Below are 23,022 nucleotides of genomic sequence, written 5' to 3'. Positions count from 1 at the left end.
GTGAGGCAGAGGCAGCACACACATGGTGATGTGTCTTTAGCTCTAGGGGCGTGAGGCAGAGGCAGCACACACATGGTGTTGAGTGTTTAGCTCTAGGGGCGTGAGGTAGAGGTAGCACGCACATGGTGTTGAGGCTTTAGCTCGTGAGGTAGAGGCAGCACACACATGGTGATGTGTCTTTAGCTCTAGGGGCGTGAGGCAGAGGAGGCACACACATGGTGATGAGTCTTTAGCTCTAGAGGCGTGAGGTAGAGGCAGCACACACATGGTGTTGAGTCTTTAGCTCTAGGAGCATGAGGCAGAGGCAGCACACACATGGTGATGAGTCTTTAGCTCTAGGGGTGTGAGGAAGAGGCAGCACACACATGGTGATGAGTCTTTAGCTCTGGGGCATGAGGCAGAGGAGGCACATACATGGTGATGAGTCTTTAGCTCTAGGGACGTGAGGCAGAGGCAGCACACACATGGTGATGTGTCTTTAGCTCTAGGGGCGTAAGGCAGAGGCAGCACACACATGGTGTTGAGTCTTTAGCTCTAGGGACGTGAGGCAAAGGCAGCACACACATGGTGATGTGTCTTTAGCTCTAGGGGCGTGAGGCAGAGGCAGCACACGCATGGTGATGAGTCTTTAGCTCTAGAGGCCTGAGGCAGAGGAGGCACACACATGGTGATGAGTCTTTAGCTCTAGGGTGGTGAGGCAGAGGCAGCACACACATGGTGTTGAGTGTTTAGCTCTAGGGGCGTGAGGCAGAGGAGGCACACACATGGTGATGAGTCTTTAGCTCTAGGAGTGTGAGGCAGAGGCAGCACGCATATGGTGATGAGTCTTTAGCTCTAGGGGTGTGAGGCAGAGGCAGCCCACACATGGTGATGAGTCTTTAGCTCTAGGGCGTGATGCAGAGGCAGCACACACATGGTGCTGAGTGTTTAGCTCTAGGGGCGTGAGGTAGATGTAGCACACACATGGTGTTGAGGCTTTAGCTCGTGAGGTAGAGGCAGCACACACATGGTGATGTGTCTTTAGCTCTAGGGACGTGAGGCAGAGGAGGCACACACATGGTGTTGAGTCTTTAGCTCTAGGGGTGTGAGGCAGAGGCAGCACACACATGGTGATGAGTCTTTAGCTCTAGGGGTGTGAGGAAGAGGCAGCACACACATGGTGATGAGTCTTTAGCTCTAGGGGCGTGAGGCAGAGGAGGCACACACATGGTGATGAGTCTTTAGCTCTAGGGGCGTGAGGCAGAGGCAGCACACACATGGTGATGTGTCTTTAGCTCTAGGGGCGTGAGGCAGAGACAGCACACACATGGTGATGTGTCTTTAGCTCTAGGGGCGTGAGGCAGAGGCAGCACACACATGGTGTTGAGTCTTTAGCTCTAGGGGCGTGAGGCAGAGGCAGCACACACATGGTGATGAGTCTTTAGCTCTAGGGGCGTGAGGCAGAGGCAGTACACACATGGTATTGAGGCTTTAGCTCTAGAGGCGTCAGGCAGAGGAGGCACACACATGGTGATGAGTCTTTAGATCTATGGGGCGTGAGGCAGAGGCAGCACACACATGGTGATGAGTCTTTAGCTCTAGGGGCGTGAGGCAGAGGCAGCACACACATGGTGTTGAGTGTTTAGCTCTAGGGGCGTGAGGTAGAGGTAGCACACACATGGTGTTGAGGCTTTAGCTCCTGAGGTAGAGGCAGCACACACATGGTGATGTGTCTTTAGCTCTAGGGGCGTGAGGCAGAGGCAGCACACACTTGGTGATGCGTCTTTAGCTCTAGGGGCATGAGGCAGAGGCAGCAGACACATGGTGATGAGTCTTTAGCTCTAGAGGCGTGAGGCAGAGGAGGCACACACATGGTGATGCGTCTTTAGCTCTAGGGGCGTGAGGCAGAGGCGGCACACACATGGTGCTGACTGTTTAGCTCTAGGGGCGTGAGGCAGAGGCGGCACACACATGGTGCAGACTGTTTAGCTCTAGGGGTGTGAGGCAGAGGAGGCACACACATGGTGATGAGTCTTTAGCTCTAGGGGCTTGAGGCAGAGGCAGCACACACATGGTGATGAGTCTTTAGCCTTAGGGTGTGAGGAAGAGGCAGCCCACACATGGTGATGAGTCTTTAGCTCTAGGGGTGTGAGGAAGAGGCAGCACACACATGGTGATGAGTCTTTAGCTCTAGGGGCGTGAGGCAGAGGCGGCACACACATGGTGATGAGTCTTTAGCCTTAGGGTGTGAGGAAGAGGCAGCCCACACATGGTGATGAGTCTTTAGCTCTAGGGGTGTGAGGAAGAGGCAGCACACACATGGTGATGAGTCTTTAGCTCTAGGGGCGTGAGGCAGAGGCGGCACACACATGGTGCTGAGTGTTTAGCTCTAGAGGCGTGAGGCAGAGGAGGCACACACATGGTGATGAGTCTTTAGCTCTAGGTGCGTGAGGCAGAGGAGGCACACACATGGTGTTGAGTCTTTAGCTCTAGGGGTGTGAGGCAGAGGTAGCACACACATGGTGATGAGTCTTTAGCTCTAAGGGTGTGAGGAACAGGCAGCACACACATGGTGATGAATCTTTAGCTCTAGGGGCATGAGGCAGAGGCAGCACACACATGGTGTTGAGTCTTTAGCTCTAGGAGCATGAGGCAGAGGCAGCACACACATGGTGATGAGTCTTTAGCTCTAGGGGTGTGAGGAAGAGGCAGCACACACATGGTGATGAGTCTTTAGCTCTGGGGCATGAGGCAGAGGCAGCACACACATGGTGTTGAGTCTTTAGCTCTAGGAGCATGAGGCAGAGGCAGCACACACATGGTGATGAGTCTTTAGCTCTAGGGGTGTGAGGAAGAGGCAGCACACACATGGTGATGAGTCTTTAGCTCTGGGGCATGAGGCAGAGGAGGCACATACATGGTGATGAGTCTTTAGCTCTAGGGGCTTGAGGCAGAGGCAGCACACACATGGTGATGTGTCTTTAGCTCTAGGGGCGTAAGGCAGAGGCAGCACACACATGGTGTTGAGTCTTTAGCTCTAGGGACGTGAGGCAGAGGCAGCACACACATGGTGATGTGTCTTTAGCTTTAGGGGCGTGAGGCAGAGGCAGAACACGCATGGTGATGAGTCTTTAGCTCTAGAGGCCTGAGGCAGAGGAGGCACACACATGGTGATGAGTCTTTAGCTCTAGGAGTGTGAGGCAGAGGCAGCACGCATATGGTGATGAGTCTTTAGCTCTAGGGGTGTGAGGCAGAGGCAGCCCACACATGGTGATGAGTCTTTAGCTCTAGGGCGTGATGCAGAGGCAGCACACACATGGTGCTGAGTGTTTAGCTCTAGGGGCGTGAGGTAGATGTAGCACACACATGGTGTTGAGGCTTTAGCTCGTGAGGTAGAGGCAGCACACACATGGTGATGTGTCTTTAGCTCTAGGGACGTGAGGCAGAGGAGGCACACACATGGTGTTGAGTCTTTAGCTCTAGGGGTGTGAGGCAGAGGCAGCACACACATGGTGATGAGTCTTTAGCTCTAGGGGCGTGAGGCAGAGGAGGCACACACATGGTGATGAGTCTTTAGCTCTAGGGGTGTGAGGCAGAGGCAGCACACACATGGTGTTGAGTCTTTAGCTCTAGGGGCGTGAGGCAGAGGCAGCACACACATGGTGATGAGTCTTTAGCTCTAGGGGCGTGAGGCAGAGGCAGCACACACATGGTGATGAGGCTTTAGCTCTAGAGGCGTGAGGCAGAGGAGGCACACACATGGTGATGAGTCTTTAGATCTATGGGGCGTGAGGCAGAGGCAGCACACACATGGTGATGAGCATTTAGCTCTAGGGGCGTGAGGCAGAGGCAGCACACACATGGTGTTGAGTGTTTAGCTCTAGGGGCGTGAGGTAGAGGTAGCACACACATGGTGTTGAGGCTTTAGCTCGTGAGGTAGAGGCAGCACCCACATGGTGATGTGTCTTTAGCTCTAGGGGCGTGAGGCAGAGGCAGCACACACTTGGTGATGCGTCTTTAGCTCTAGGGGCATGAGGCAGAGGCAGCACACACATGGTGATGAGTCTTTAGCTCTAGAGGCGTGAGGCAGAGGAGGCACACACATGGTGTTGAGTCTTTAGCTCTAGGGGTGTGAGGCAGAGGCAGCACACACATGGTGATGAGTCTTTAGCTCTAGGGGCGTGAGGCAGAGGAGGCACACACATGGTGATGAGTCTTTAGCTTTAGGGGCGTGAGGCAGAGGCAGCACACACATGGTGATGTGTCTTTAGCTCTAGGGGCATGAGGCAGAGACAGCACACACATGGTGATGTGTCTTTAGCTCTAGGGGCGTGAGGCAGAGGCAGCACACACATGGTGTTGAGTCTTTAGCTCTAGGGGCGTGAGGCAGAGGCAGCACACACATGGTGATGAGTCTTTAGCTCTAGGGGCGTGAGGCAGAGGCAGCACACACATGGTGATGAGGCTTTAGCTCTAGAGGCGTGAGGCAGAGGAGGCACACACATGGTGATGAGTCTTTAGATCTATGGGGCGTGAGGCAGAGGCAGCCCACACATGGTGATGAGTCTTTAGCTCTAGGGGCGTGAGGCAGAGGCAGCACACACATGGTGTTGAGTGTTTAGCTCTAGGGGCGTGAGGTAGAGGTAGCACACACATGGTGTTGAGGCTTTAGCTCGTGAGGTAGAGGCAGCACACACATGGTGATGTGTCTTTAGCTCTAGGGGCGTGAGGCAGAGGCAGCACACACTTGGTGATGCGTCTTTAGCTCTAGGGGCATGAGGCAGAGGCAGCACACACATGGTGATGAGTCTTTAGCTCTAGAGGCGTGAGGCAGAGGAGGCACACACATGGTGATGCGTCTTTAGCTCTAGGGGCGTGAGGCAGAGGCGGCACACACATGGTGCTGACTGTTTAGCTCTAGGGGCGTGAGGCAGAGGCGGCACACACATGGTGCAGACTGTTTAGCTCTAGGGGTGTGAGGCAGAGGAGGCACACACATGGTGATGAGTCTTTAGCTCTAGGGGCTTGAGGCAGAGGCAGCACACACATGGTGTTGAGGCTTTAGCTCTAGGGGTGTGAGGAAGAGGCAGCACACACATGGTGATGTGTCTTTAGCTCTAGGGGCGTAAGGCAGAGGCAGCACACACATGGTGTTGAGTCTTTAGCTCTAGGGGCGTGAGGCAGAGGCAGCACACACATGGTGCTGAGTGTTTAGCTCTAGAGGCGTGAGGCAGAGGAGGCACACACATGGTGATGAGTCTTTAACTCTCGGTGTGTGAGGCAGAGGCAGCACACACATGGTGATGTGTCTTTAGCTCTAGGGCGTGAGTCAGAGGCCGCACACACATGGTGTTGAGTGTTTAGCTCTAGGGGTGTGAGGTAGAGGCAGCACACACATGGTGATGTGTCTTTAGCTCTAGGGGCGTAAGGCAGAGGCAGCACACACATGGTGTTGAGTCTTTAGCTCTAGGGGCGTGAGGCAGAGGCAGCACACACATGGTGCTGAGTGTTTAGCTCTAGAGGCGTGAGGCAGAGGAGGCACACACATGGTGATGAGTCTTTAACTCTCGGTGTGTGAGGCAGAGGCAGCACACACATGGTGATGTGTCTTTAGCTCTAGGGCGTGAGTCAGAGGCCGCACACACATGGTGTTGAGTGTTTAGCTCTAGGGGCGTGAGGTAGAGGTAGCACACACATGGTGTTGAGGCTTTTGCTCGTGAGGTAGAGGCAGCACACACATGGTGTTGAGTCGTTATCTCTAGGGGCATGAGACAGAGAAGCACACACATGGTGATGAGTCTTTAGCTCTAGGGGCGTGAGGCAGAGAAGCACATGCATGGTGATGAGTCTTTAGCTCTAGGGGTGTGAGGAAGAGGCAGCACACACATGGTGATGAGTCTTTAGCTCTAGGGGTGTGAGGAAGAGGCAGCACACACATGGTGATGAGTCTTTAGCTCTAGGGGCGTGAGGCAGAGGCAGCACACACATGGTGCTGGGTGTTTAGCTCTAGAGGCGTGAGGCAGAGGCAGCACACACATGGTGATGAGTCTTTAGCTCTAGGTGCGTGAGGCAGAGGAGGCACACACATGGTGTTGAGTCTTTAGCTCTAGGGGTGTGAGGCAGAGGCAGCACACACATGGTGATGAGTCTTTAGCTCTAAGGGTGTGAGGAACAGGCAGCACACACATGGTGATGAGTCTTTAGCTCTAGGGGCATGAGGCAGAGGCAGCACACACATGGCGCTGAGTGCTTAGCTCTAGGGGTGTGAGGCAGAGGCGGCACACACATGGTGATGGGTCTTTAGCTCTAGGGGCGTGAGGCAGAGGCAGCACACACATGGTGATGAGTCTTTAGCTCTAGGGGCATGAGGCAGAGGAGGCACACACATGGTGATGAGTCTTTAGCTCTAGGGGCGTGAGGCAGAGAAGCACATGCATGGTGATGAGTCTTTAGCTCTAGGGGCGTGAGGCAGAGGCGGCACACACATGGTGATGCGTCTTTAGCTCTAGGGGCGTGAGGCAGAGGCGGCACACACATGGTGATGCGTCTTTAGCTCTAGGGGCGTGAGGCAGAGGTGGCACACACATGGTGCTGACTGTTTAGCTCTAGGGGCGTGAGGCAGAGGCGGCACACACATGGTGCTGACTGTTTAGCTCTAGGGGCGTGAGGCAGAGGCGGCACACACATGGTGCTGACTGTTTAGCTCTAGGGGCGTGAGGCAGAGGCGGCACACACATGGTGATGAGTCTTTAGCTCTAGAGGCGTGAGGCAGAGGCGGCACACACATGGTGCTGACTGTTTAGCTCAAGGGGCGTGAGGCAGAGGCGGCACACACATGGTGATGAGTCTTTAGCTCTAGGGGCGTGAGGTAGAGGAGGCACACACATGATGATGAGTCTTTAGCTCTAGGGGTGCGAGGCAGAGGCGGCACACACATGGTGCTGAGTCTTTAGGTCTAGGGGCGTGAGGCAGAGGCGGCACACACATGGTGATGCGTCTTTAGCTCTAGGGGCGTGAGGCAGAGGCGGCACACACATGGTGCTGAGTCTTTAGCTCTAGGGCCGTGAGGCAGAGGGGACACACACATGGTGCTGAGTCTTTAGCTCTAGGGGCGTGAGGCAGAGGCGGCACACACATGGTGATGAGTCTTTAGCTCTAGGGGCGTCAGGCAGAGGCGGCACACACATGGTGATGAGTCTTTAGCTCTAGGGGCGTGAGGCAGAGGCGGCACACACATGGTGATGAGTCTTTAGCTCTAGGGGCGTGAGGCAGAGACGGCACACACATGGTGATGAGTCTTTAGCTCTAGGGGCGTGAGGCAGAGGCGGCACACACATGGTGATGCGTATTTAGCTCTAGGGGCGTGAGGCAGAGGCGGCACACACATGGTGATGCGTCTTTAGCTCTAGGGGCGTGAGCCAGAGGCGGCACACACATGGTGTTGCGTCTTTAGCTCTAGGGGCGTGAGGCAGAGGCGGCACACACATGGTGCTGACTGTTTAGCTCTAGGGGCGTGAGGCAGAGGCGGCACACACATGGTGCTGACTATTTAGCTCTAGGGGCGTGAGGCAGAGGCGGCACACACATGGTGATGAGTCTTTAGCTCTAGAGGCGTGAGGCAGAGGCGGCACACACATGGTGCTGACTGTATAGCTCTAGGGGCGTGAGGCAGAGGCGGCACACACATGGTGATGAGTCTTTAGCTCTAGAGGCATGAGGCAGAGGCGGCACACACATGGTGATGAGTCTTTAGCTCTAGGGGCATGAGGCAGAGGAGTCACACACATGATGATGAGTCTTTAGCTCTAGGGGCATGAGGCAGAGGCAGCACACACATGGTGATGAGTCTTTAGCTCTAGAGGCGTGAGGCAGAGGCGGCACACACATGGTGATGAGTCTTTAGCTCTAGGGGCGTGAGGCAGAGGCAGCACACACATGGTGATGAGTGTTTAGCTCTAGAGGCGTGAGGCAGAGGAGGCACACACATGGTGATGTGTCTTTATCTCAAGGGGCGTGAGGTAGAGGCAGCACACACATGGTGCTGAGTGTTTAGCTCTAGAGGTGTGAGGCAGAGGCAGCACACACATGGTGATGAGTCTTTACCTCTAGGGGCATAATGCAGAGGCAGCACACACATGGTGTTGAGTGTTTAGCTCTAGGGGCGTGAGGTAGAGGTAGCACACACATGGTGTTGAGGCTTTTGCTCGTGAGGTAGAGTCAGCACACACATGGTGTTGAGTCGTTATCTCTAGGGGCATGAGACAGAGAAGTACACACATGGTGATGAGTCTTTAGCTCTAGGGGTGTGAGGAAGACGCAGCACACATATGGTGATGAGTCTTTAGCTGTAGGGGTGTGAGGCAGAGGCAGCACACACATGGTGCTGAGTGTTTAGCACTAGAGGTGTGAGGCAGAGGCAGCACACACATGGTGATGAGTCTTTAGCTCTAGGGGTGTGAGGAAGAGGCAGCACACATATGGTGATGAGTCTTTAGCTCTAGGGATGTGAGGAAGAGGCAGCACACACATGGTGATGAGTCTTTACCTCTAGGGGCGTGATGCAGAGGCAGCACACACATGGTGTTCAGTGTTTAGCTCTAGGGGCGTGAGGTAGAGGTAGCACACACATGGTGTTGAGGCTTTTGCTAGTGAGGTAGAGGCAGCACACACATGGTGTTGAGTCGTTATCTCTAGGGGCATGAGACAGAGAAGCACACACATGGGGATGAGTCTTTAGCTCTAGGGGCGTGAGGCAGAGAAGCACATGCATGGTGATGTGTCTTTAGCTCTAGGGGTGTGAGGAAGAGGCAGCACACACATGGTGATGAGTCTTTAGCTCTAGGGGTGTGAGGAAGAGGCAGCACACACATGGTGATGAGTTTTTAGCCTTAGGGTGTGAGGAAGAGGCAGCCCACACATGGTGATGAGTCTTTAGCTCTAGGGGTGTGAGGAAGAGGCAGCACACACATGGTGATGAGTCTTTAGCTCTAGGGGCGTGAGGCAGAGGCAGCACACACATGGTGCTGAGTGTTTAGCTCTAGAGGCGTGAGGCAGAGGAGGCACACACATGGTGATGAGTCTTTAGCTCTAGGTGCGTGAGGCAGAGGAGGCACACACATGGTGTTGAGTCTTTAGCTCTAGGGGTGTGAGGCAGAGGCAGCACACACATGGTGATGAGTCTTTAGCTCTAAGGGTGTGAGGAACAGGCAGCACACACATGGTGATGAGTCTTTAGCTCTAGGGGCATGAGGCAGAGGCAGCACACACATGGTGCTGAGTGCTTAGCTCTAGGGGTGTGAGGCAGAGGCGGCACACACATGGTGATGGGTCTTTAGCTCTAGGGGCGTGAGGCAGAGGCAGCACACACATGGTGATGAGTCTTTAGCTCTAGGGGCATGAGGCAGAGGAGGCACACACATGGTGATGAGTCTTTAGCTCTAGGGGCGTGAGGCAGAGAAGCACATGCATGGTGATGAGTCTTTAGCTCTAGGGGTGTGAGGAAGAGGCGGCACACACATGGTGATGCGTCTTTAGCTCTAGGGGCGTGAGGCAGAGGCGGCACACACATGGTGATGAGTCTTTAGCCTTAGGGTGTGAGGAAGAGGCAGCCCACACATGGTGATGAGTCTTTAGCTCTAGGGGTGTGAGGAAGAGGCAGCACACACATGGTGATGAGTCTTTAGCTCTAGGGGCGTGAGGCAGAGGAGGCACACACATGGTGGTGAGTCTTTAGCTCTAGGTGCGTGAGGCAGAGGAGGCACACACATGGTGTTGAGTCTTTAGCTCTAGGGGTGTGAGGCAGAGGCAGCACACACATGGTGATGAGTCTTTAGCTCTAAGGGTGTGAGGAACAGGCAGCACACACATGGTGATGAATCTTTAGCTCTAGGGGCATGAGGCAGAGGCAACACACACATGGTGCTGAGTGCTTTGCTCTAGGGGTGTGAGGCAGAGGCGGCACACACATGGTGATGGGTCTTTAGCTCTAGGGGCGTGAGGCAGAGGCAGCACACACATGGTGATGAGTCTTTAGCTCTAGGGGCATGAGGCAGAGGAGGCACACACATGGTGATGAGTCTTTAGCTTTAGGGGCGTGAGGCAGAGGCAGCACACACATGGTGATGTGTCTTTAGCTCTAGGGGCGTGAGGCAGAGGCAGCACACACATGGTGATGTGTCTTTAGCTCTAGGGGCGTGAGGCAGAGGCAGCACACACATGGTGTTGAGTGTTTAGCTCTAGGGGCGTGAGGTAGAGGTAGCACACACATGGTGTTGAGGCTTTAGCTCGTGAGGTAGAGGCAGCACACACATGGTGATGAGTCTTTAGCTCTAGGGGCGTGAGGCAGAGGCAGCACACACATGGTGATGTGTCTTTAGCTCTAGGGGCGTGAGGCAGAGGCAGCACACACATGGTGTTGAGTGTTTAGCTCTAGGGGCGTGAGGTAGAGGTAGCACGCACATGGTGTTGAGGCTTTAGCTCGTGAGGTAGAGGCAGCACACACATGGTGATGTGTCTTTAGCTCTAGGGGCGTGAGGCAGAGGAGGCACACACATGGTGATGAGTCTTTAGCTCTAGAGGCGTGAGGTAGAGGCAGCACACACATGGTGTTGAGTCTTTAGCTCTAGGAGCATGAGGCAGAGGCAGCACACACATGGTGATGAGTCTTTAGCTCTAGGGGTGTGAGGAAGAGGCAGCACACACATGGTGATGAGTCTTTAGCTCTGGGGCATGAGGCAGAGGAGGCACATACATGGTGATGAGTCTTTAGCTCTAGGGACGTGAGGCAGAGGCAGCACACACATGGTGATGTGTCTTTAGCTCTAGGGGCGTAAGGCAGAGGCAGCACACACATGGTGTTGAGTCTTTAGCTCTAGGGACGTGAGGCAAAGGCAGCACACACATGGTGATGAGTCTTTAGCTCTAGGGGCGTGAGGCAGAGGCAGCACACGCATGGTGATGAGTCTTTAGCTCTAGAGGCCTGAGGCAGAGGAGGCACACACATGGTGATGAGTCTTTAGCTCTAGGGTGGTGAGGCAGAGGCAGCACACACATGGTGTTGAGTGTTTAGCTCTAGGGGCGTGAGGCAGAGGAGGCACACACATGGTGATGAGTCTTTAGCTCTAGGAGTGTGAGGCAGAGGCAGCACGCATATGGTGATGAGTCTTTAGCTCTAGGGGTGTGAGGCAGAGGCAGCCCACACATGGTGATGAGTCTTTAGCTCTAGGGCGTGATGCAGAGGCAGCACACACATGGTGCTGAGTGTTTAGCTCTAGGGGCGTGAGGTAGATGTAGCACACACATGGTGTTGAGGCTTTAGCTCGTGAGGTAGAGGCAGCACACACATGGTGATGTGTCTTTAGCTCTAGGGACGTGAGGCAGAGGAGGCACACACATGGTGTTGAGTCTTTAGCTCTAGGGGTGTGAGGAAGAGGCAGCACACACATGGTGATGAGTCTTTAGCTCTGGGGCATGAGGCAGAGGAGGCACATACATGGTGATGAGTCTTTAGCTCTAGGGGCGTGAGGCAGAGGCAGCACACACATGGTGTTGAGTCTTTAGCTCTAGGGACGTGAGGCAGAGGCAGCACACACATGGTGATGTGTCTTTAGCTCTAGGGGCGTGAGGCAGCACACGCATGGTGATGAGTCTTTAGCTCTAGGGGCCTGAGGCAGAGGAGGCACACACATGGTGATGAGTCTTTAGCTCTAGGGTGGTGAGGCAGAGGCAGCACACACATGGTGTTGAGTGTTTAGCTCTAGGGGCGTGAGGCAGAGGAGGCACACACATGGTGATGAGTCTTTAGCTCTAGGAGTGTGAGGCAGAGGCAGCACGCATATGGTGATGAGTCTTTAGCTCTAGGGGTGTGAGGCAGAGGCAGCCCACACATGGTGATGAGTCTTTAGCTCTAGGGCGTGATGCAGAGGCAGCACACACATGGTGCTGAGTGTTTAGCTCTAGGGGCGTGAGGTAGATGTAGCACACACATGGTGTTGAGGCTTTAGCTCGTGAGGTAGAGGCAGCACACACATGGTGATGTGTCTTTAGCTCTAGGGGCGTGAGGCAGAGGAGGCACACACATGGTGTTGAGTCTTTAGCTCTAGGGGTGTGAGGCAGAGGCAGCACACACATGGTGATGAGTCTTTAACTCTAGGGGTGTGAGAAAGAGGCAGCACACACATGGTGATGAGTCTTTAGCTCTAGGGGCATGAGGCAGAGGAGGCACACACATGGTGATGAGTCTTTAGCTCTAGGGGCGTGAGGCAGAGGCAGCACACACATGGTGATGTGTCTTTAGCTCTAGGGGCATGAGGCAGAGACAGCACACACATGGTGATGTGTCTTTAGCTCTAGGGGCATGAGGCAGAGGCAGCACACACATGGTGATGAGTCTTTAGCTCTAGGGGCGTGAGGCAGAGGCAGCACACACATGGTGATGAGGCTTTAGCTCTAGAGGCGTGAGGCAGAGGAGGCACACACATGGTGATGAGTCTTTAGATCTATGGGGCGTAAGGCAGAGGCAGCACACACATGGTGATGAGTCTTTAGCTCTAGGGGCGTGAGGCAGAGGCAGCACACACATGGTGTTGAGTGTTTAGCTCTAGGGGCGTGAGGTAGAGGTAGCACACACATGGTGTTGAGGCTTTAGCTCGTGAGGTAGAGGCAGCACACACATGGTGATGTGTCTTTAGCTCTAGGGGCGTGAGGCAGAGGCAGCACACACTTGGTGATGCGTCTTTAGCTCTAGGGGCATGAGGCAGAGGCAGCACACACATGGTGATGAGTCTTTAGCTCTAGAGGCGTGAGGCAGAGGAGGCACACACATGGTGATGCGTCTTTAGCTCTAGGGGCGTGAGGCAGAGGCGGCACACACATGGTGCTGACTGTTTAGCTCTAGGGGCGTGAGGCAGAGACGGCACACACATGGTGCAGACTGTTTAGCTCTAGGGGTGTGAGGCAGAGGAGGCACACACATTGTGATGAGTCTTGAGCTCTAGGGGCTTGAGGCAGAGGCAGCACACACATGGTGTTGAGGCTTTAGCTCTAGGGGTGTGAGGAAGAGGCAGCACACACATGGTGATGTGTCTTTAGCTCTAGGGGCTTGAGGCAGAGGCAGCACACACATGGTGTTGAGTCTTTAGCTCTAGGGGCGTGAGGCAGAGGCAGCACACACATGGTGCTGAGTATTCAGCTCTAGAGGCGTGAGGCAGAGGAGGCACACACATGGTGATGAGTCTTTAACTCTCGGTGTGTGAGGCAGAGGCAGCACACACATGGTGATGTGTCTTTAGCTCTAGGGCGTGAGTCAGATGCCGCACACACATGGTGTTGAGTGTTTAGCTCTAGGGGTGTGAGGTAGAGGTAGCACACACATGGTGTTGAGGCTTTAGCTCGTGAGGTAGAGGCAGCACACACATGGTTATGTGTCTTTAGCTCTAGGGGTGTGAGGCAGAGGAGGCACACACATGGTGATGAGTCTTTAGCTCTAGGGGTGTGAGGCAGATGCAGCACACACATGGTGTTGAGTTTTTAGCTCTGGGGCGTGAGGCAGAGGCAGCACACACATGGTGCTGAGTGTTTAGCTCTAGAGGCGTGAGGCAGAGGAGGCACTCACATGGTGATGAGTCTTTAACTCTCGGTGTGTGAGGCAGAGGCAGCACACACATGGTGATGTGTCTTTAGCTCTAGGGCGTGAGTCAGAGGCGGTACACACATGGTTCTGAGTGTTTAGCTCTAGGGGCGTGAGGCAGAGGCGGCACACACATGGTGATGTGTCTTTAGCTCTAGGGGCGTGAGGCAGAGGCAGCACACACATGGTGTTGAGTCTTTAGCTCTAGGGGTGTGAGGCAGAGGCAGCACACACATGGTGATGAGTCTTTAGCTCTAGGGGTGTGAGGATGAGGCAGCACACACATGGTGATGAGTCTGTAGCTCTAGGGGCGTGAGGCAGAGGCGGCACACACATGGTGATGCGTCTTTAGCTCTAGAGGTGTGAGGCAGAGGCGGCACACACATGGTGATGCGTCTTTAGCTCTAGGGGCATGAGGCAGAGGAGGCACACACATGGTGATGAGTCTTTAGCTCTAGGGGCGTGAGGCAGAGGCAGCACACACTTGGTGATGTGTCTTTAGCTCTAGGGGTGTGAGGCAGAGGCAGCACACACATGGTGATGAGCCTTTAGCTCTAGAGGCGTGAGGCAGAGGAGGCACACACATGGTGATGAGTCTTTAGCTCTAGGGGCATGAGGTAGAGGTAGCACACACATGATGTTGAGGCTTTAGCTCGTGAGGTAGAGGCAGCGCACACATGGTGATGTGTCTTTAGCTCTAGGGGCATGAGCCAGAGGAGGCACACACATGGTGATGCGTCTTTAGCTCTAGGGGCATGAGGCAGAGGCAGCACACACATGGTGATGTGTCTTTAGCTCTAGGGGCCTGAGGCAGAGGCAGCACACACATGGTGATGAGTCTTTAGCTCTAGAGGCGTGAGGCAGAGGAGGCAGCACACACATGGTGATGAGTCTTTAGCTCTAGGGGCGTGAGGCAGAGGCAGCACACAAATGGTGATGAGTCTTTAGCTCTAGATGCGTGAGGAAGAGGCAGCACACACATGGTGTTGAGTCATTAGCTCTAGGGGTGTGAGGAAGAGGCAGCACACACATGGTGATGAGTCTTTAGCTCTAGAGGTGTGAGGCAGAGGCAAAACACACATGGTGATGAGTCTTTAGCTCTAGGGGCGTGAGGCAGAGGCAGCACGCACATGGTGATGAGTCTTTAGCTCTAGGGGCGTGAGGTAGAGGTAGCACACACATGGTGATGAGTCTTTAGCTCTAGGAGCATGAGGCAGAGGCAGCACGCACATGGTGATGAGTCTTTAGCTCTAGGGGTTAGAGGAAGAGGCAGCACACACATGGTGTTGAGGCTTTAGCCATAGTGGTGTGAGGCAGAGGCAGCAGTGACATCTTGGGCTCAAGGTGAAGAAGCTTATGACACAGAAACAGATGAAGATGTAAAGTCATTTTACACGTGTACAGATGCAATTGAAACTCAAGCAGCTAAGTAATCTTGAAAGCTAGCTTCAAGCGTTATCGTAGATAGATTGCAGCAAGCGCCAATATATATATAGAGATGCATATGGACAAATAAAAGATGGATGTTTCCACTACACATTATAAAGCAGTGCTGAACATGAAAAAAAAGGCGGAGTGTGAAGCAGAGTCTTGGGTCTGCTGTACTGCTGCTACGTATGAGGCACTCTGTTTTCCTCAACTCTGTTGCCTGCATAAAACCTCTGGGAGTCCGTGGAGCGTATGCAGAGTCTGAAGCAGAGTCTTGGGTCTGCTGTACTGCTGCTATGTGCTACGTATGAGGCACTCTGTTTTCCTCAACTCTGTTGCCTGCATAAAACCTCTGGGAGTCCGTGGAGCATACGCAGAGTCTGAAGCAGAGTCTTGGTTCTGCTGTACTGCTGCTACGTGCTACGTATGAGGCACTCTGTTTTCCTCAACTCTGTTGCCTGTATAAAACCTCTGGGAGTCCGTGGAGCGTACGCAGAGTCTGAAGCAGAGTCTTGGGTCTGCTGTACTGCTGCTACGTGCTACGTATGAGACACTCTGTTTTCCTCAACTCTGTTGCCTGCATAAAACCTCTGGGAGTACGTGGAGCGTACGCAGAGTCTGAAGCAGAGTCTTGGGTCTGCTGTACTGCTGCTACGTGCTACGTATGAGACACTCTGTTTTCCTCAACTCTGTTGCCTGTATAAAACCTCTGGGAGTCCGTGGAGCGTACGCAGAGTCTGAAGCAGAGTCTTGGGTCTGCTGTACTGCTGCTATGTGCTACGTATGAGACACTCTGTTTTCCTCAACTCTGTTGCCTGCATAAAACCTCTGGGAGTCCGTGGAGCGTACGCAGAGTCTGAAGCAGAGTCTTGGGTCTGCTGTACTGCTGCTACGTGCTACGTATGAGACACTGGCCCTCATTACGACCCTGGCGGAAAGTGACTGACCTGACCGCCATAGCGTAAATAGCGTTTCCGCCATTGCACGACGGAGCAAGGTGCGGCTAATTCCGACCCATCGGGCACGAGCACTACGCCATGGCGGAAGTGCAAAGTCCGCGATGGCGGAAATGTCCCCAAAACGCCCCTCACCGCCGTCGTACGGCGCCCTAGGTGCAATTCCGCCACCCATCTTAGCGGTCACCGTAATGAGCGGCAATCGGAAAGTACGGTGACCGTAAATATACGGAAACGGAAGTAAAAACATGGTCCCGGAACGGGAAACAGTACGCCGTACACCTATAAAATCAGAATTCCCACACAACCATTAAAAATACTACCCTGAGACACATCCCAACCCGTCATCCACCCTAGTGAAAGCAATAGAAATGGGAAAAGTAGCGAAAAAAGCGTGCGACCGCAAGCGGCAGGTCCACTTCTCCCGTGAGGAACTCACTGTGCTCACAGAGACCCTCCAGGAGAATACTGCCGTCGTCTTCTCGACGCAAATGACCAGGACGGCACTTGCGAACAAGAAGGCAATATGGGCCCTGGTGGCACAGCGGGTAAGTGCGGTGGGGACCGCACCCCGCAACCCACAGCAATGCAGAAAGCGATGGGACGACCTGCGGATACGCGTACGGAGCATACTATCCGCCAACCGTAACATTGCCACAGCTACCGGGGGAGGATCGGAATCACCCATCAAGTTGACCCCCTGGGAAGAAATCTGTGCCTCCACCATTGGAATGGAGAGTATAGAGGGAGTCGGAGGGATGGAGAAAGGAGTGCAGACATCCGAAGAATCAGGTAGGTGGCCCAAATAAAACAATGCGAAATCCACAATGTCCAATCATGTGAAGTACCATGTGTCCACATAGTGCAACAGTAACACATGTCCAGGAGAACGTCCACATACATTGGCCTGATAGCGCACTTTAAAACTCACATTAAATACATAAATAATTAAAAATCCTAAAAACACACTCTACACGTGCAGCAGGCACACCCTAACTGCAGGCTGCAAAACAACTGCATCCTCAATCCACACAAAAATGAAACCACCTCCAAGGCCCCGACCCAAATCACCCTCAGGTACCACCCCAATGCATGTGATACATTGCCATTCCAATTTCAACAGACCCATTAATAACGCTCGCCCTCCTTTACTCCACCACAGGGTCCGATTCAAACGACGAGCTCCAGGACACCCCTACCAGCACACCTGCAAAGAGGGCCAAGACCAACGGCCAAAGACCCTCCACCTCCGCTGCACGCATCAAGACACGGCAGCAGCACAAATCAAGTGGCAGCACACAGGAGGGAACTTCAACAGGCACCCCAGCAGCCAGCATGCCCACAACAGCACCACCACAGGTCTCCCCAATGGATGCCACAGAAGGCACTGCTTCTGGTGGCAGCAGCACCATAGGTGACACTGCATTAATGGCAGCATGCTCCGACACAGAAAACGGGGATGTCGAAGTAAGATCCATCCATGACCTGTCTCAGTCCCCCTGTTTGTTTCATCCCGTACACCATGAGGATACCACGCAGGGGCACCCACAAGACGACGACTGGCCATCCCCCACAAGCCCTGTGGCAAGGCAACATGAGGTGACCAGCCCCTCTGTGACACCACCGCAAATGGCCATGGCACAGCAGAGGCAACAGTCCCTCGACCAGGTGATCGTGCAACAGCAGCAACTGGCCACGCTCCTCAAGGACCATGCTGATGAATGTGGGGGTACTAAGGCAGCCATAGAAACATCAACTGAGACACTTAGGGCAGAAATGGAGAGAAGCACCGAGAGCCTGAGAGTACAAATGGAGAGAAGCACCGAGAGCCTGAGAGTACAAATGGAGAGAAGCACCGAGAGCCTGAGGGGGGAACTGCATGCGACGTCCAAAGACGTATGTGCTGAACTTGCCGCTGTGCGCCGTGTGCTCACTGAGCTCTCACAAACCCTTAGGGACATGCATGGACGTGAGCAGGCAGAGACATCATCCGTTGCAAGTTCCGTCCAGGGCAGCCCCCAACGTACATCTGGGAGGAACCTGCGCTCCACAGGCAGGGGTGCCCCTGATACCCGGAGAGGGGGCTTGCAATAGCGTCTGCCCACTGACAATGAGCATCTTTGGACACTGGTGTTCGGGGGGGAGGTAGGAGGGTGGAGGGGGTGTGTTGGGCTCACTTGGGTGGCGGGTCGATGGGGTGTGTAACATAATTTCACATATGCTATAAACAATGCACGATCATCCAATGAGATGTGTGGACATTGATCTTTGTGTACGAGGCCTTTATAGGCGTACAGTCCATATTGTGCATGTTCCAGACACACACAGTGCCACAAGTCCCGTGTCCATGTATCAGCCACCAGGCGTGAGTGCTAGAAGCATGAATCAATGAGAATCTGACGAATGTCACGGCCCTCCTGTGCCTCGCAGACTCCTTGAGGTGCTGCCACATCCCCACCCTCATCATGACCATCTTCAGGTGCTTGCAGTTCTGCGTCAGGGGGCATGGGCACATTTCTACGTACGCACATGTTGTGTAGCATGACACATGCCATGACCATCTTTGCAACCTTCTCATGGCGGTACAGGAGTGCCCCGCCAGACCTGCTGAGGCAGCGGAAACGAGTCTTCAGTAGGCCGAATGCCTGTTCTATGACTACACGGGTACGTGAGTGGGCATGGTTGTAGTCCTCCTCATGCTGGTTCTGTGGGTTCCGGAGTGGTGTAAGGAGCCATCTCTTCAGTGGATACCCGGCATCACCTGTATGTGGACAATAAAGGATGTTTGTGGAATGACATTGCTACGTACGCACCCCCCCCCTTCCTGCCAGGTCATTGCCGCATCACATACCCCACATTATCATGCATGAAATGAGACTCACCGAGTAGCCAGGATCTGTTCCCTGCGTGTCGCTCCATGTAGCGTGGTATTGTAGAGTTCCTCAAGACCATAGAATCATGGGTTGATCCAGGAAATCGGGCACAACAATGTGTAATGATCCTGTTGGAGTCACACACCATTTGTACATTAAGAGAATGAAATTGTTTTCGGTTGCGGTACTGGGCCTCCATGGCATGTGGGACGACCAGTTCCACATGGGTGCAGTCGATGGCACCAATGCAACCCGGTATGCCGCCAAGTGCATGGAATCCCACTTTTGTGTTCGTAATTTCCTGCTCCGAGCGTGGTAGAAAGATGTAGTCGTCTGCGTGCTTCAGGAGGGCATCGAGCACTTGCAATAGTGTCCGTGAGAACACTGGCTGTGAAATGCCATGCAACTGTCCGACTGTGTGCTGGTAGGTGCCTGTGGCCAGGAAGTGGAGTACAGACACCACCTTCAGTAGGGGTGGGATGGCGGTTGGGCTATCTATCATGCTGACAAGGTCAGCCTGTGTCATGTCCACAATGGCGGTTATGGTGTCCCGGTCCAAACGGTAGAGGGTGTGGATCTGCTCATCCGTGAGGTTGAACGGATGTGCTCGGAGGCGTGGGATTGCGGGCTGCCTGCGTGGTGGTAGTGGCTGTGCTGGCGGGCCTTGCTGGCCCTGCCTTGCCCTCCTCCTCCTCCTGCGTCTCCTCGGTGCGGCCGGTTGTTGTAGTAGTTGGTGTTCGTCTTCTTCTTGAAGTTGGAGTACTTGCAGTGCTATCAGGTCCCCCAGGGCCAACATCGCTAGTCCTGCCAGTAGCATTTTGGAGTGGGTGTGGTTGTGGGAAGGGGTTGGGTGTGCAATTTATGTGTTTTCAAGCTGTATTGCCTCCACCTGTGGTGATTCATTCCACCTGTGCAAGCTGCAATCCCCTTTGGGCGAGCACGTCCCGCACACAACACTGCAATTCGACGCATGGCATCTTGCCATTACAATCATGTATTTCATCCCGATGGCAGTGAGATATTGGTTCATATGTTCATTCTGCTATGGTCCCATTGCTTCACATACTATCTTTGCAGTCGCGAACAAACTTGTGAAGGGTCAGTGGAATGTAGTACTCGATTAACGGTGGACCCTCATGCAGCACTGTACCGCGGTTCACCGACGGCCGGGGCGTCCCATTTGTGAGTGAAGCCAGTTTGCATTTTCACACATTGCCGCACTACATGGATGGATTTGTGATTTCAAGCGGTCACAGATGCCTTTTCGACGTGATGTTGCAAATGAGGAATTTGAAGGACAGCGCATTCGGTTTTCAGCTAGCGGCGAGGAGACGCCCACAGGTCTGACTGCAAATATAACGTTCTATTGTTTAATGTCCTTCGGAGAGGGGCCATGGCGAGAATGCTATGATTGATATGAATAGTATGGGATGCGCAATAGCGTAGTGGACGATAAGGCCGGACGTTCCCAAATACAGGTTACTTCACAACACTGGAATTCCGGCCTGAAGCACAGTGGATTTTGCAGACTGCATTACGCACAGACTCAATGGAAATTTCACATGTTATGTGAGTAAATAATCAGGCGTTTTCATACCGGGATGATTATGGATGCATGGACAGATGATTTGATGGAGAGTTTGCCATGTACAGGGCTTTTTGGATTCTATCCACCTCCCCTGCGCTATGTGATGCAGAGCTGCCATAGTGGGACCATCGTCTTTCTGCCCTTGTTGAACCCTCCCTGTCTCGACGCGCCTTCAAACACTTGTGTCTATGCACGTTACTAATCCCATCTAATGGATTCTGTCTTAACAGACGCATGCACACAAACACTCGTTTGTAATAGTGTTTTCACCTCGATTTTTATAGTTGTGATTTGCAAGTGATTTTTGGGTGGGAATAATCCTTTTGAGTGGGCTAGCATGCATATGGCTGTAGATTTAGTGTGATCATTGAAGTGAGTAATACAAATCAAGTTCTGATGGCCATACTATTCTTTTTCATTTCATTTGGGTGACAGGTATCTCCTCCCCTTTTGCCGCTGCCATCTGTATGCCACTCCTGCAGATGGCTTTTACTCCCGACACCTGCTGCTTCGAGTTAATCAGTGGAGCACCATTACGATCTTATGGGACGATCGCCAATGGGCCACATGCCCTTACGCAGTACTAGTGGCTAGGAGCAACATTTCGACCTTTCAGCTGGACTAGTGCCTACCTAATGGGACGGCCCTGCGGTTCTAGGCGCTTCCATGTTGCCTTTTTGAACGTGAATGTAGCCCCTGTGTACCATGAAGGAACAGGGCGTCACACAAGCAGAAGCTGGTCATTTATTGCGGATGCAGCCCACAATACTGAAATGTATTTTGGAGTTCATGACCTAATGGCTGTATGGGCTTGGTGATTTTGTGGTGCATTAAATTTCTATTCTGATATTAACCGTGTAGCGTTATTCTTTGCAAGTAATGTAGCATATTCCTATTTGTGGAGCGGTGTATTGTGAGGAGATCTGCATTGGGTTCCGGCTTCTGAGTATAGTTGCGTGGTACTGTACTGGCCGCGTTTGCCTACGAAGCCCAGTAAGGTCAGGGATGGGGCATGCCATTATGACTGTTTTAATGATGTCATGCTCAGGGGCGGGGGATTATCTTTTGTGTAACAGATGCCGGTCAGCCAGGTGGATTGGTAGAATGATGTGATTATCAGACTATGGCTGGTCACAGGTGCCTGTGTTTGCGTGCGTTTCTTGGAGGGAGACTGAGGTCATGTCCATTGGAATAGCTTCTGTATTCGTGCCATCTGTGCCCTGCAGCTCCCATTGGCCCCTCTTGAGATGAGCCTGGCTGCTCTGTCACTCTGCCAACTTGTGTGGTACATGCTTATGCTGATGGTTGGTTTGTTTACTGGCAGGAGTACAGGGCTGGTGCAGTCTCACTCAGGATACTGCTTTGAATGTTGCCTTACACTGGTGTCAGTCGATGGGGGGGCCTGTTTTTGTTTGTCTCATTTTTCTGCTCATGTTGCTGTACTTGAACCTTCACATGCCTGTGCTGCATCAGTGCGGCAATGGTGCCATGGCAAATATGGATGCCCACTCACAAGGCACTTGGAGCCCCTGGATTCATTTGTTCGTTGGCATGCATGGGTGACTTGTACATTTCACTGGTTGCATTGTGTGACTTCATTGCACCTACGAGGAGTTGTGCAATGTGGGCAGGGAGTGGTGTACAGGCACTCAGTAGGGCCGTTTACGGTTGATTCGCGATGCCGTACTTCTCACCATGGCGGAATGGTACTTTCCGCCATGCTTGATGGCGTTAGGTACATGTCCGCTAGGGTCAGAATTCGCGTACCGTTGCGCCATGGTGGTAATTACGGTTTGGCATGGCGCGCGTGCGCGTACTTGGTGCAGTTAGCGTTGGCGTTCACTACGGTGTCGCTAATGGCATCGTACTTTACGGTGACGGGTCATAATCGCACCGAGCGCTATTCGATGGCGGTATTGCATTTCCGCCATCGTTTTTCGATTTCCGCCAGGGTCGTAATGAGGGCCACTCTGTTTTCCTCAACTCTGTTGCCTGTATAAAACCTCTGGGAGTCCGTGGAGCGTACGCAGAGTCTGAAGCAGAGTCTTGGGTCTGCTGTACTGCTGCTACGTGCTACGTATGAGACACTCTGTTTTCCTCAACTCTGTTGCCTGCATAAAACCTCTGGGAGTCCGTGGAGCGTACGCAGAGTCTGAAGCAGAGTCCTGGGTCTGCTGTACTGCTGCTACGTGCTACGTATGAGACACTCTATTTTCCTCAACTCTGTTGCCTGTATAAAACCTCTGGGAGTCCGTGGAGCGTACGCAGAGTCTGAAGCAGAGTCTTGGGTCTGCTGTACTGCTGCTACGTGCTACGTATGAGACACTCTGTTTTCCTCAACTCTGTTGCCTGCATAAAACCTCTGGGAGTCCGTGGAGCGTACGCAGAGTCTGAAGCAGAGTCTTGGGTCTGCTGTACTGCTGCTACGTGCTACGTATGAGACACTCTGTTTTCCTCAACTCTGTTGCCTGCATAAAACCTCTGGGAGTCCGTGGAGCGTACGCAGAGTCTGAAGCAGAGTCTTGGGTCTGCTGTACTGCTGCTACGTGCTACGTATGAGACACTCTGTTT

Source organism: Ambystoma mexicanum, chromosome 11 (genome assembly GCF_040938575.1).
Source record: "Ambystoma mexicanum isolate Mex_15411 chromosome 11, UKY_AmexF1_1, whole genome shotgun sequence".
Classification (NCBI taxonomy): Eukaryota; Metazoa; Chordata; class Amphibia; order Caudata; family Ambystomatidae; genus Ambystoma; species Ambystoma mexicanum.
The sequence above is the reverse complement of the archived record's forward strand: the minus strand, read 5'-3'. Positions refer to the sequence as shown.